The sequence below is a fragment of the Rattus norvegicus genome, chromosome 3, assembly GCF_021556685.1.
Source record: "Rattus norvegicus strain SHRSP/BbbUtx chromosome 3, alternate assembly SHRSP_T2T, whole genome shotgun sequence".
Lineage (NCBI taxonomy): Eukaryota > Metazoa > Chordata > Mammalia > Rodentia > Muridae > Rattus > Rattus norvegicus.
Genome location: NC_141536.1, coordinates 165,489,260 through 165,501,796, shown reverse-complemented (window position 1 = coordinate 165,501,796; position 12,537 = coordinate 165,489,260). Strand labels below are relative to the sequence as shown.

Sequence of the window (12,537 nt, the reverse complement as noted above, 5' to 3'; positions counted from 1 at the left end):
AGCTTAAAATAGAGTTAATGTGACCTTTTAGAAAACAGTATTTTATTTTGTGCCTTCAAGCTGGGTTAAGGTAAAATGTAAATAGTTTCCCCTGATGTCTACGTGACAAGCCTCAGAACAAATCAAGTGTTATCTGACACACTGTAGAGTACTCTCGTTAATCAGTTGATCAGTCTCCATGAATTAGTTAAATGAACATAACAAAAACAACAACAACAAATCCACAACTACATTTGTGCAGTTTCTCCAGATGTACAAAGGTAATAGAATGAATCTCTTATTGTGTAGAAAACGCATTTATTAGAATGGCTCACTGGTTGCAGCTCAACTATCCAACAATGGCTGTCTACCCACAGAAAGATGAAGAATCCAAGAGTGGTTCAGTCCATGTGGCTGAATGTCTCGGCTGTTATTAAGTATATACCTGAATTGTGAAAAATAGATTCTAATGACATAACCACAAAAAAGAAACAAACAAATGACAGCACAAAGTTGCTAGACAGATGTAGGGCCATAGGACAAAGAAAAAGAGCTACCATGTTCAATGATCTTTATCTGCAGGCTGTTTGCACAAACTATGACATAGGTTAAATGTGGTTCTTATCACCTGAAAAGACACAGATTAATACTTTTCCCAGGTCCAAAACTATAATGAAGAGAAATCCCTCACAGTTCCTAACTCCTTGGTTTGTTGTTATTCCAGATATGACTACCAAAAATAGCAAGCACAACAGAAAGGCAGAAGAGCTGGGAAATATTGATTACTGGGGCACATAAGACAAGCATAGGGGCCATTTCTAACCCAATGCCTTTCTCAGAAAAAGAGCACTGAGATTTTACTAAGGGAATCTGGATATGTTTCAATATAGGTTCGCCTAGGAATATTATTTCCTCTTCTGAACATGGTCAAATGTAAAAGCATCAATACTTGAGGACATTCTTACCTGAAAGTCATGAATAAACACATGTAAATAATAAAAATGGGGGACGGAAATGGCTCATGAAAGCTCATCTTGTATTACAAGAAATTAGCTGAAAATCAAGTAAATGATGCTGTGACAATAGATTGTTCAGGAACCAGTCCTACATTTTAATCATAATCTGTGATGTAATACATAAATGTATCAATCTTAATATTTTTACAGACATAAAGGACATAGAACACAAATTCAGAAAACTTCAAGGCAAAGTCACCATTTAGGAAGACACTGTTCATAGAGGAACTGCTATTTCTCTGAGACCTATGACATCATTGTATAAACATTCATACACACATACAAACACTCAAATAGAGAAACATATACTTAAAAACTCTCTCCAGACATATATAGGCATCTGTATTCCATGGTGAGTAAAATATACATTTGGGAGACTTAAATCCTGGACAATGGAAAAATGTAGCTGGACATGGCACAGATGTTTCCAGTTTATTTTATAATTTATTGTTTAATATCTTTCATTCCAGACTTATCCCCCTCCCAGTGTACCCTGACTGTTCCACATCCCACACCTCGACCCCACTCCCCAGGAGGATGTCCCCATCCCACCATCCCACATTCTGTGGACCCAAGTCTCTTGACAGATATGACTGTCTTCTCTGAATGAGTCCTGAACTAAATGTCCTCTACTGTAGGTGTTGGGGGGGTCTCATATTATCATGTATATGCTGCCTGGCTGGTTGCTCAGTGTTTGAGACATCCCAGGGGCCCAGGTTAATTGACACTGCTGGTATTCATATAGGATCACCCTTCAGATTCTTGCAGGTTTTTCCTAATTCAACCACAGGGGTCCCCAGTTTCTGCCCATTGGTTGGGTGTAAATGTCTCCATCTGACTCTTTCAGCTGCTTCTAGGGTCTTTCAGAAGGCAGTCATGATAGGCCCCTGTGTGTAAGCAAACCATAGCCTGAATCATAGTGTCAGATCTTGGTGCCTCCCACTGAGCTGGAACTCAATTTGGACCTCCTTTTGCTCAGGCTCTTCTCCATTTTTGTTCTTCCAGTTCTTTTACACAGGGACCATTCTGGTCAGAGATTTTGATTGTGGGATGGCAGCTCTTTGACATTCTATGTAACAGTGATTAGGGGATGTCTTACTTGTCACAGTTTAGGCTTTGAGTTCATTTTCTGTCCATGATCCAGGAGCAGCATTATTATAGTAAATTCCTGCTATTTTCATCACCTGAGTTTAAGTTGTGTTGGGTTTGTGTTGACCGCATTCCACAGAGGCTTTACCACATTGTTCACACTCATATTTCTGGAGTATTATTTTCATGATGATAAAGACTATAGAAATGTGCAAAGGGTTCATTCCCTTTATAGGTTTTTTTTCCATTGTGATAATGTGTGAAAATGGAAAAGACTTCTCCATATTAAATCCCTTCACATAGTTTCTCTCTGGTACAGATCGTTTCAGGTTGATGAAGACTGACTATAGGAATCCATGAAGGTTTCATCATGTTACATGCACTCACAATATTTTATTAAATACACTCTCAGGATTTCTCTACACTATCTTTTATTTTGTGCCTTTGAATATGACTGATATGTGAAGGCTACACCATTTTGCTTACATTCATAGGGTTTCCCTCATGTTTGTCTTCTTTTATGTATTTGAAGTATGATTGCTCGTTCAAATACAAAGGCTCAATCCCATTGATTATATTCATAGGGTTTCTCCTGAGTGCGTCTTCTTTTATTTACTCAGAAAGTCCTGCGACATGCAAAAGGTTTACCGCATTTCTTACAGTCATAGGTTTTCTATGCAGTTTGTATTATTTTATGTGCTAGGAGATGACCATTGTGGGCAAAAGCTTTACTATATGAGTTACAGTCAAAGCATTTCTTTCTAGTACATATTGATTTATGCAGTTGAAGATGATTGTGATGTGAACTGGCTTCAGGACATTTAAGACATTCATAGGGTTTCTGTGATGTATGTGATTGTTTATGTATTTGGAGGCCACTTCTTTGTGAAAATGGTTTAAAACCACATTGGTTACATTCAAAAAAGTTTCTCTGCTGTATGTGTACTTTTAAGATTTTAGAGACCACTGCTTTGTGAAAAAGCTTTGGCACATTGGTAAGAGTTAAAGGGTTTCTCTCCTGCATGGTTTCTGTTATGTCTTTGTAGATGCCTTTTTTGTGCAAAGGTTTTAGCACATTTGTTACGTTCATAGGGTTTCTCTCCTGTATGTGTTCGTTTATGTTCTTAGAGATTACTACTTCCTGCAAAGGCTTTACCACATTGGTTACATTCACAGGGTTTCTCACCTGTATGTTTTCTTATATGTCTTTGGAGATGACTGCTTTTTGCAAAGGCTTTACAACATTGGTTACATTCATAGGGTTTCTGTCCTGTGTGTGTTCGTTTATGTCTTTGGAGACCATGGTTTTGTACAAATGCTTTATAACATTGATTACATTCAGAGTTTTCTCTCCTTTTATTTTGGAAAACACTGCTTCTTATAAAGTCTTTACAACATTGGTTACATTCAGAATGTTTTTCCCCATCATGTGTACTTTTATGTGTTTTGAGAGTACTCCTTTGTGCAAAAGCTTTATCACAATGGTTACATTCATAGGGCTTCTCTCCATTATGCCTTTGGGTATGACTATGAATTTCAAAGCCATTACCACACTGAATAAAATCAAAGGTTTGCTTTCCAGTAAAACTTCTTTCATACCTGCAAATACAATTGGCGCATGTAAATTTTTTTCTCACATTGATTATATTCACGAATCTTTTTATATCTATGAATTCATTTCACATTTGATTTCATTGTAAAGAGCAATATGATCTTAACATAATATCAGTTTGTTTACATTCAATGGTCTTCCCTTTCATTATGGGTTGTCTTGAATGTTTGAAGATACATGGAATAGAAAGAGATTTGATTACATGAATCGCATTTATTCCATAATTTTTCTATTAAAGAGTTTAAACATATTTGAAGAGAACATGATGAACTCAGAGATTTTGTAGTCTGACTGTGAATATAAATTTTGCTTTCTTTTGAGGAATATTACATTTGCAACAGGAACCAATGCAATGAAAAATTTCTATAACCCTAATCTCATAAAGTGATTCAGCACTTTCAATGTGAAAATGTCCCCAATAATGGACAAAAACTAAATATTTATAAACTTTTACAACATTAAGAAACTCTACTCAAAGTGGGGTGTACTGCACATCTTCTAATTGTTCTGGAAAAGAGAGAGGTATGTTGCTTCTTTCAGTATCACTATGCTCTCATGGCTTGCATTCATAGGGACATATGACATTCATATCAAAAGAAGAATAGCACATTACATCATTACCAAAGAAGAGTTCCGCATTACATTCATACAGTTTTATTTTTTTCCTCACAGAGATTTGGTACAGGGTTTAAGGTTTCTCCACAAAACCTTTCTTGAATCTTGTAAACTGTTCATCTTAGTAAATTTAGCCATTATGTTATGAGAATATAGTTCACCACAAATTTACTATAGACTATTTGCTCATTAAAAGTTGTAGATACATAATGATGACCTAATCAATGTGTTCTGCAGTACATATTTTACCCTATTGCTCTTTTTCAAACCTGCTGGACTTATTAAACTTTCTTGGGAGGCATTTTGTTATCATCTTGCATATGAAAATCACCTTCCATGTCCTAGAGAACTTTTACAATATTCTTCAGGAGCATTGTCTTCCCAAATGTAGCCTAAAAGTGGTATCAGAGAAAGTATGTTAAATTATTGGAATTAGGCAACATTTAAGTTACTATCTTTTGTGAACTTTAGAACCATGACTGATTTATTCACCTCATTCTTCCTCATTTTTAAGTGAAATAAAAAAACAAATAATAATAAACAAAACCTGCTGTGATTACATTTTACAAAGTGAATGATAAATTCATTGCATTAACTATAGCACTGAGATTCCTATAAGTCTCCAGCATCATACCTTGGCAGAGATTCTTCTGAGCAGGATCCAGCAATGCCCACTCTTCCTGAGTGAAATTCACATGCACATCATCATAGGTCAGTACATGCTAAAAGATTCAATACATGCATAAATAATACAGCATGATACTGCCTTCCAGTCTCCATTTGTGCCAGACAGAAATGCATGTGGAAAGTTCATCTTGTACTACAAGGTATTAGTTGAAAATGAAGTAAATGACGCTGTGACAACAGATTACTTAGGGGCCAGTCCTACCTTTTAATCATAATCTGTGATGTAATACATAAATATATCAATGCTAACAGTTTTACAGTTATAAAGGACAAAGAACACAAATTCAGAAAACTTCAAAGAAAAGTCACCTTTTCAGCATAGACACTGCTCATAGAGGAACTGCTATTTCTGAGAGCTATGACATCATTGTATAAACATTCATACACACATACAAACACTCACATAGAGAAACACAAACATACAAATTCTTTCTAGACATATATAGGCATAATATATTCCATGGTGTCTAAAATCTGCATTTGTGTGATTTAAATGCTGATCTCTTAAATCCTATTTAAATTGGGGAGATACATTGTAACGATTATACCAAGGATCTCCTATTTCAAGTTTGTAAGTTTGTGTACACAATTCTTATCAGGTATTCTTTGCCTTGTGAATAAATGCTGATCAATTAATCCTGAATAAATGTCAGGGCAGAATCAGAGATCAGGGCGGGAATTCCACAGGGAGGAGGAAGGAGAGGTGGGGAGCAGATGTGCTGTGTGGACAAATGAAACTGACCCTTGAAAAAAGGATCTGAAGAGCCAAGTCAATAATTATAAATAAGTACCATGGGATAGGGTTTGGAGGTAGCCAGGTCAGCATCACAGATAAGGAAAGGTCTTAATTGCTTAGCAACTGATGTGCAGTTGTACATAAATCTAAGTTTTGTTGTGGAGGTTCTGGGGACAAACACAAGGTAAAAAAATATGTCTGTCACATTAATACACTGTTTACACTTATATTACAATTAATTCATGATCACATATATGTATGTATGTCTCTAGAGAAAACCTAGAACATGTGTGTGAACATGAGTGAGTGGCTTTTCACGTGTTTGCATGTGTCTGCTCCCACAGAGGACATACAATCAAAGGAGAAGCGTGGGACTGGAATTACAGCAAAACCGGGATGGAACATTAATCCTTGGCAACAACGTCAATTACTCTAAACTCTAACTCAGCCCACTAGCCATTTTTTTAATTCAAAATTATTTTTATCCTTTTTAATGAACATCTGCTACATCAGTTGTCCCATTTATTCCTTGGACCATCATTTCCCAAAACTTTACCAGTCAATTTCTTTTGTTTTTTTCACCTAGAGACAAATCTTTATTTTTAAACTCTCATCTACCAAATTAGCGTTTCCCACCAACTCTGGGAGCAGAGACCTTCACAGGCTTCACAATCTTTTGTTTAGGGGCTGCCTTTGTGGGGGCCTTGGCAGCAGCCATTGCTGTCTTCTTTGATGCCTGCTTAGCCTTTTTTGCTTCCTTGGCATCCCTGATAGCCTGTTCTTGCTGAGCTTTCCTAACTTCTGGTTTCTGATTCCTCTTGGCCATTATATCAGCCAGAGAAGCGCCTGTGATGGCCCGCTGGAACTTCTGCAAGGTGGGTTCTTTTCTTTTGAATTTCTTCCGACTGTCCTTTCTTGTGTTTTCTTCTGTAGAGGACAGTCCAGTTAATTTGCCGAGGGTTCCTTTTGGAAAGGAATGCGGACTCACATTTGGCATTAAGAAACTGGAAAACTTCCCATCGGTCCTGGCGTAGAGCCGCTCGTGTCCTGAGTAGATCTTGTAACCGCTAAAACTGCATAGGTTGACCTTCATGGTGACAGATGTCGGCCTGCCGGGGGAAAGATGGCGAAGAGAAAAAGCTACCAGTCAATTTCTTACTACTTTTAACTATGTGTGAAAAAGTATGTTCACATACATGAATAAAGCATGATGAGTCCATTTCAGGTGCTGTGTGCACATGGTTTCAGGACTGATCAAACTGCACTGATTGCACTGAATGGCGACAGAGGGAAGTCAGGTTTTTCTGAGTCTAATTGTCCCACCTGCAGGAGAGTTCTACTCTTTATTGAGCAGCAGGATGTTGAAGGCACAGATTCCTTGCAAACAGAGTACTAGGGAAACCAGGAACATCAAAATCTTGGAGTAGTATTGTTTAAAGTGCTTCTAACCTCTTTGCCATCTGTGGAAACAGACTTCAACTTCAATTTCCTACATGGTTGGCTTAACTAAACCAAATTCCCAAAAATGATTATTCCACACTCTTTCCTAGAGGCATCGGCACACTCTGTGGAGATGAAACATGCAGTTTGTGTTTAGCTGTCCTCCATGCTATTGGTCAGAGTCCACATTCAATTCGAGGTCTTTCAGCTATGGAAACAACCCTGGTCACCTGTCCTTTGGAAAAGAATTTCTACGTAGTCACACCTTAAGCTTTATTGTATCCCTAGAGGTAGACTGATTGGACTGATTGTTGCCTGTAAATCTTTTCCACAATTCTACTGGCAAAGATTCCACATGTATGATGTAGATTCCCCAAGTATGATGTAGTTTAACCAAATCAATATCCACTGTGTTTCCATTCTCTCCTGTATATTTTCCTATGTGATACTTGCAGGGATTCCTATAAGAAAAATTAAATCATGAGGAGTCCTACAGGAATATTATCAGAAATAGAAAACATAGGGGTGGAAAATTCCTGTAAAGCTAAGAGCACTGCAGTTTCTTTCAGAGCCCATGGGTTCCAGTCACAGTACTTAAAGCGGCCACTTCTGTTTCTAAATAAAGTTCCTGGAGTTCCAAAACCTTGTCCTGTCCTTCCTGGTCTTCCTGGACAACAAGCATGTGCAGGACACAAAAACACACATATAGGCAAAACAACTATACAAACAAAATAAAACTGTTTTTACTAGAGAGAGGAGGGAGAGAAACAAGGATAGATAGATTAGATAGATAGATAGATAGATAGATAGATAGAACTTATTAGAAGATGAGGATAGCAATGCATTTCTTCAATCCCAGCATTCAGAACACAAGGCAGTGAGATCACAGAGTTTTAAAATAGCCAGTGCTAATTAAGAACTCACACAGACACTGACATACACACACACACACACACACACACACACACACACTTACAGGAATAAAAAAACAAAATTTACAACACAGAATAAGAGAAGATTTGAGAATTGGGACAATAACATATATATATATATATATATATGTACATATATATATGTTCCTGTGCTTTTTTGGACCTCCATTCATTACATAACACTTTTAAATGAAAGATAGACCTGATACATTATTTGGTGTTGTTTGGGTAAGATGTAAAAGAGAGTGTTCTTCAAGGGGTTGACTCTTCAGGAAAGTTTATTAATAGTCAATCTTCAGATCACTCCTAGCTTCAAAGGCAAGGAACAAATCATACGTACTTCAGAGATAAAATTTGGAAAATATTCCTCCCTAGTTTCCATATTTGGAAGGGAAAATTTTCTGTGTTCTGATCTTCAACAGAACACTACTGTATATTTATTGACCTTTCGATTGGTATCATAAAACACAGCATGGACAAAGCAAATTGTAATTGAAGGCATCAAAATGGGTTTGCAGTTCCAAAGTGTCCGATTCAATAATAGCACCATGAACACATACCATCAGGCAGAGCTGAGAGCTCAGAGTTTGAGCCTCAGACAAGAGGTTGCTAGCAAAATGGGCAGGTCAGAAGATGTTAAAACATAAAAATAACTTCATGTGACCCACCTCTTTCAAAACGGCCATACCTGTGCTCCTTCCTAAACAGTTCCAACAGAAAAGTAGTATGTGAACATATGAGGCTATGGAAACCAGTTTCCTTTAACTACTATATTTTCTTTAAACGTGGAAATTACATTTTAATCTGACCACACTGCTCCATATCCTGTAGAGAGGCTGTTCCATTTACTCCTTATTATGTCCCCCAAAAATGATCCTTCCCAGAAAGATCACATCATAAGCAAGAAAGGGCAAATAGAACAAACACAACCAAAATTTATCAGGGAAAACAAAACTAATAGGTCTTCATTCAGCAACTTGTGATTATGGTGAAATTGTTTTAGCCATAAGGTCTTATGTATTCCCACTCCTCCAACTCTTTCACCTTCTGCACACAATCTTCCTTTTTGCAAACTTCACAACCTGCTTGCTGCTTTACTTAAAACTGGTCCTTGTATATCTAATATCCTGTGCACAGTATTCTCTTTTATTTTATTGAAACTGGGTGAGTGGGCATGCAGCGATCATTCATTGTCAGGAGCACTATTCAAATCCATTTCATATCTTACACTCACAAGGCAGATCACCATTTAACTACATTTCCATAAGAATCATAAATCAAAAGAGATGGGTATAAGATTGTACCTGGCATTGATATGGACATTTACATAAATGAGACATTTTATGTAAGTCTTTTTATATAGACATAAAAATAGTCATATAAAAAACACCTCTGTTGCCAAGATCCATGCCTGGGGTAGAAGGACTGTCCTGGGGGAAGGGATGTCTGTGAGTAGCAAAAATAAAGAACTGGCAGTCAAATCATCAGTACAGTAGGGCAACGTCTGTTCAACTGGAAAAAGTTTTCTAGTCTGCTTTCATTCTGTTCTGTTCTCTTTTTACCTGATCTACCATCCCTGGATATCTTTAGAAAAATCTCTATGCTCTGCTGGGAACCATTATCCAAGCAATTCTCTCTTGCTGTTCAAAAACAAAATCTCTGTATAGCTCATCTCCCGCAGATCATAAACACAGTCTTTTATTTTACATATCAATCCATTCATTTACTCAAAGTTTCCTTTTGATTATCTTAAGAATGAGCATCCCATGACCACAGGCACTTAATTCTTAATAGATATCAAGGACATATTTTCTTTTAACACTGCAAAAGTACTTAGAGATCTGTCTCTGTTAAGCACAGATGCTAAGAGAGCTTGGTGGGAATGTCTTGAAATTACCATTTCAAAAACTCCTGGGTTCTGGGCTTAATATTGCTGTGCCCTACAAGGAAACCTGAAAACATTCTTTGTTAAATACTGTCTTCTGGCAGTAACTGCAAACTTTTGAATAAAGAATCCAAGGTGTATATTATATAAATATATGTGTATATTACATTACATACATTATATCTCTATATCTATCTTTCTATTTATCTTTCCGTAATTAAAGTCTAGTTTTATTAACTCAGTAGGATGATTGCAAACTTAGATTGTGGCCAGGAGAAGGGGGTGTTTCTCTGGGAATTTAGAAGAGATATTTCAAACAACCAGGAAAGCAAATTACTTTGTAAACTTTCCTTTAATCATTTTTTTACAATCCAGTCCTTATCCCCCTCCTTTTTGCCCTCCAACAGTTCCTCGTCTCATTCCTCTTACCCTGTCTCCAAGAGGATGTCCCCAACCACATAGACAACAGCCTATAAGATCGTCCGATTCCCAAAAACATCAAGTTTCTCAAGTGTTTGATGTGTCTCCTTTCTCTGAGTCCAGACCAGGAAGTCCTTTGCTGTATAGATATTGAGAGCCCCAAGCCAGCCAATAGATGCTGCCTCTTTGGGGGTTTTGAGCTTGGGAGATCTCAGGGATCCAGGTTTGTTGAGACTCCTGGTCTTCCTCTGATCACACTTCCTCCTCAATGCACTCAAGCCTTTTCCGGATTCAACCACAGGGTCCCCCAATGACATACATTGGTTGGGCATAATATTTGCTTCTGTCTCAGTCAGCTGTTTGCTGGGTCTCTAGTCCAGCAGCCATGCTACTCCTCTGTCTTTAAGCAAATAACACTCTCTGTAATAATGTCAGTTCTTAGAGCCTCCCCTTGATCTGGATCACAATTTAGGTATAGCACTGGACCTCCTTTCCTTCATTCTCTTCTCCAAATTTGACTCAGCTGTTCGTTTAGACAGGAAGAATTTTAAGTCAGAGTCTATGACTGTGGGTATGGCAACCACATCCCTCCACTTGATGCTCTATCTTTCTGCTGTAGGTAGATTCAACAAGTTCTCTCTCTCCATTGTTGGGCATTTTATCTATGATCTATCTGTTTGAGTCTTCAGATTCTCTCACGTACACCAGGTCTAGAGTGTTACATCACACACCCCCACCCCCTGAATATATTCACTGTGCTGGCTCTTGTGCTTCACTTCTGGTCCCTCTTAGATGACCATTTCCTCTGCCCCAATCTTTTCCCTCTCCCACCCATTTCCCTCCATCCTGCTGCCCTCTGCATTCTGCCCCTCCATAGTGAGTTTGAAGCATCTTCACTTGGGTCCTTTGGCTTCTTAACCTTCTTGACTTCTATGGATTGCTTCTAGGTTTTTTTTTGTACTTTTCTGGCTAATGTACACTTATTAGTGAATACATACCATGCATGCCCCTTTTGGTCTGAGAGAGCTCACTCAGGATGACATGTTCTAGTGCCATCCATTTGCCTGCAAAACTCATGATGTCCTGGTTCTTAATAGCTGAATAGAATTCCATTGTGTAAATGAACCACATTTTCTGGATCCTTTCTTCCCTTGTGTGACACCTGAATTGTTTCCAGCTTCTGGCTAAAACAAATATGGCTGTTATGAACATAGTGACACTCATGCCCTTGTGTTTTGTTGGGACACACTTTTGGTATATGCCCAGGGATGGTAGAGCTGCGTCTTAAAGTAGATCTATTTCTAACTTTCTGAGGAATCTACAGATTGTTTCCCAGAGTGTTTTTGCAATTCCACCAGCACTGGAGGAGTGTTCTACTTAATGTACAGTCTCACCAACCTGTGCTGTCTCCTGAGTTTTGTTGTTGGCCATTCTGTTTGGTGTAAGGTGGTATCTCAGGGTCTTTTTGATTTCCATGTCCTTGATCAAAAAGTACATTGACCATTACTATAAGTGCTTCTCAGCCATTTGAGATATCATTGAATTCTCTGTTTAGGTGCATTTTTGGATTGGATTTTTTTTTTAGTGGCTAGCTTCTAAATTCCTTATATGTTTTAGATGTTATCCTTTTCTTTGATGTGAGGATAGTTAAGATTTTTTTTCGCTGTCTCTAGGTTGCCAATTACTCTGTCCTGTGCCTTACAGATGATTTTCAATTTCATGAGTCTCATTTATCAATTCTTGATTTTAGAGCCTGAGCCATTGGAGTTCTTTTTAGCAAATCTATCCCTTCCCACTGTGCCCATGTGTTCAAGGCTCTTTCCCACTTTCTATTCTATTACATTAAGTATATTTGGTTTATCTTGAGGTCCTTGATCCTCTTGGACATTATATTTGTTCAAGGTGACAAACACAGATTCATTTTCTTTTTTCTGCATACTACCAGTGAAACTAGCACTATTTATGGAAGATGCTTTCTATGTTCCATTTTATATTTTGGCCTCTATGTCAAACTCAAGTGGTCATAATTATGTAGTTTTATTTCTAGGTCTTCAATTTTAGTACAGTCTTCAATCTGTCCATCTCTGTGCCAATACCATGCTGTTTTTATTACTAATGTTTTGCAG

The 12,537-nt window shown here is 37.7% G+C and overlaps 2 pseudogenes; both read right to left on the bottom strand.

The window, feature by feature from the left end:
• Positions 1–2,185: 2,185 nt before the first annotated feature.
• On the bottom strand, positions 2,186–5,331 carry LOC147995860 (zinc finger protein 433-like; annotated as a pseudogene).
• On the bottom strand, positions 6,318–6,850 carry LOC689816 (similar to ribosomal protein L24; annotated as a pseudogene).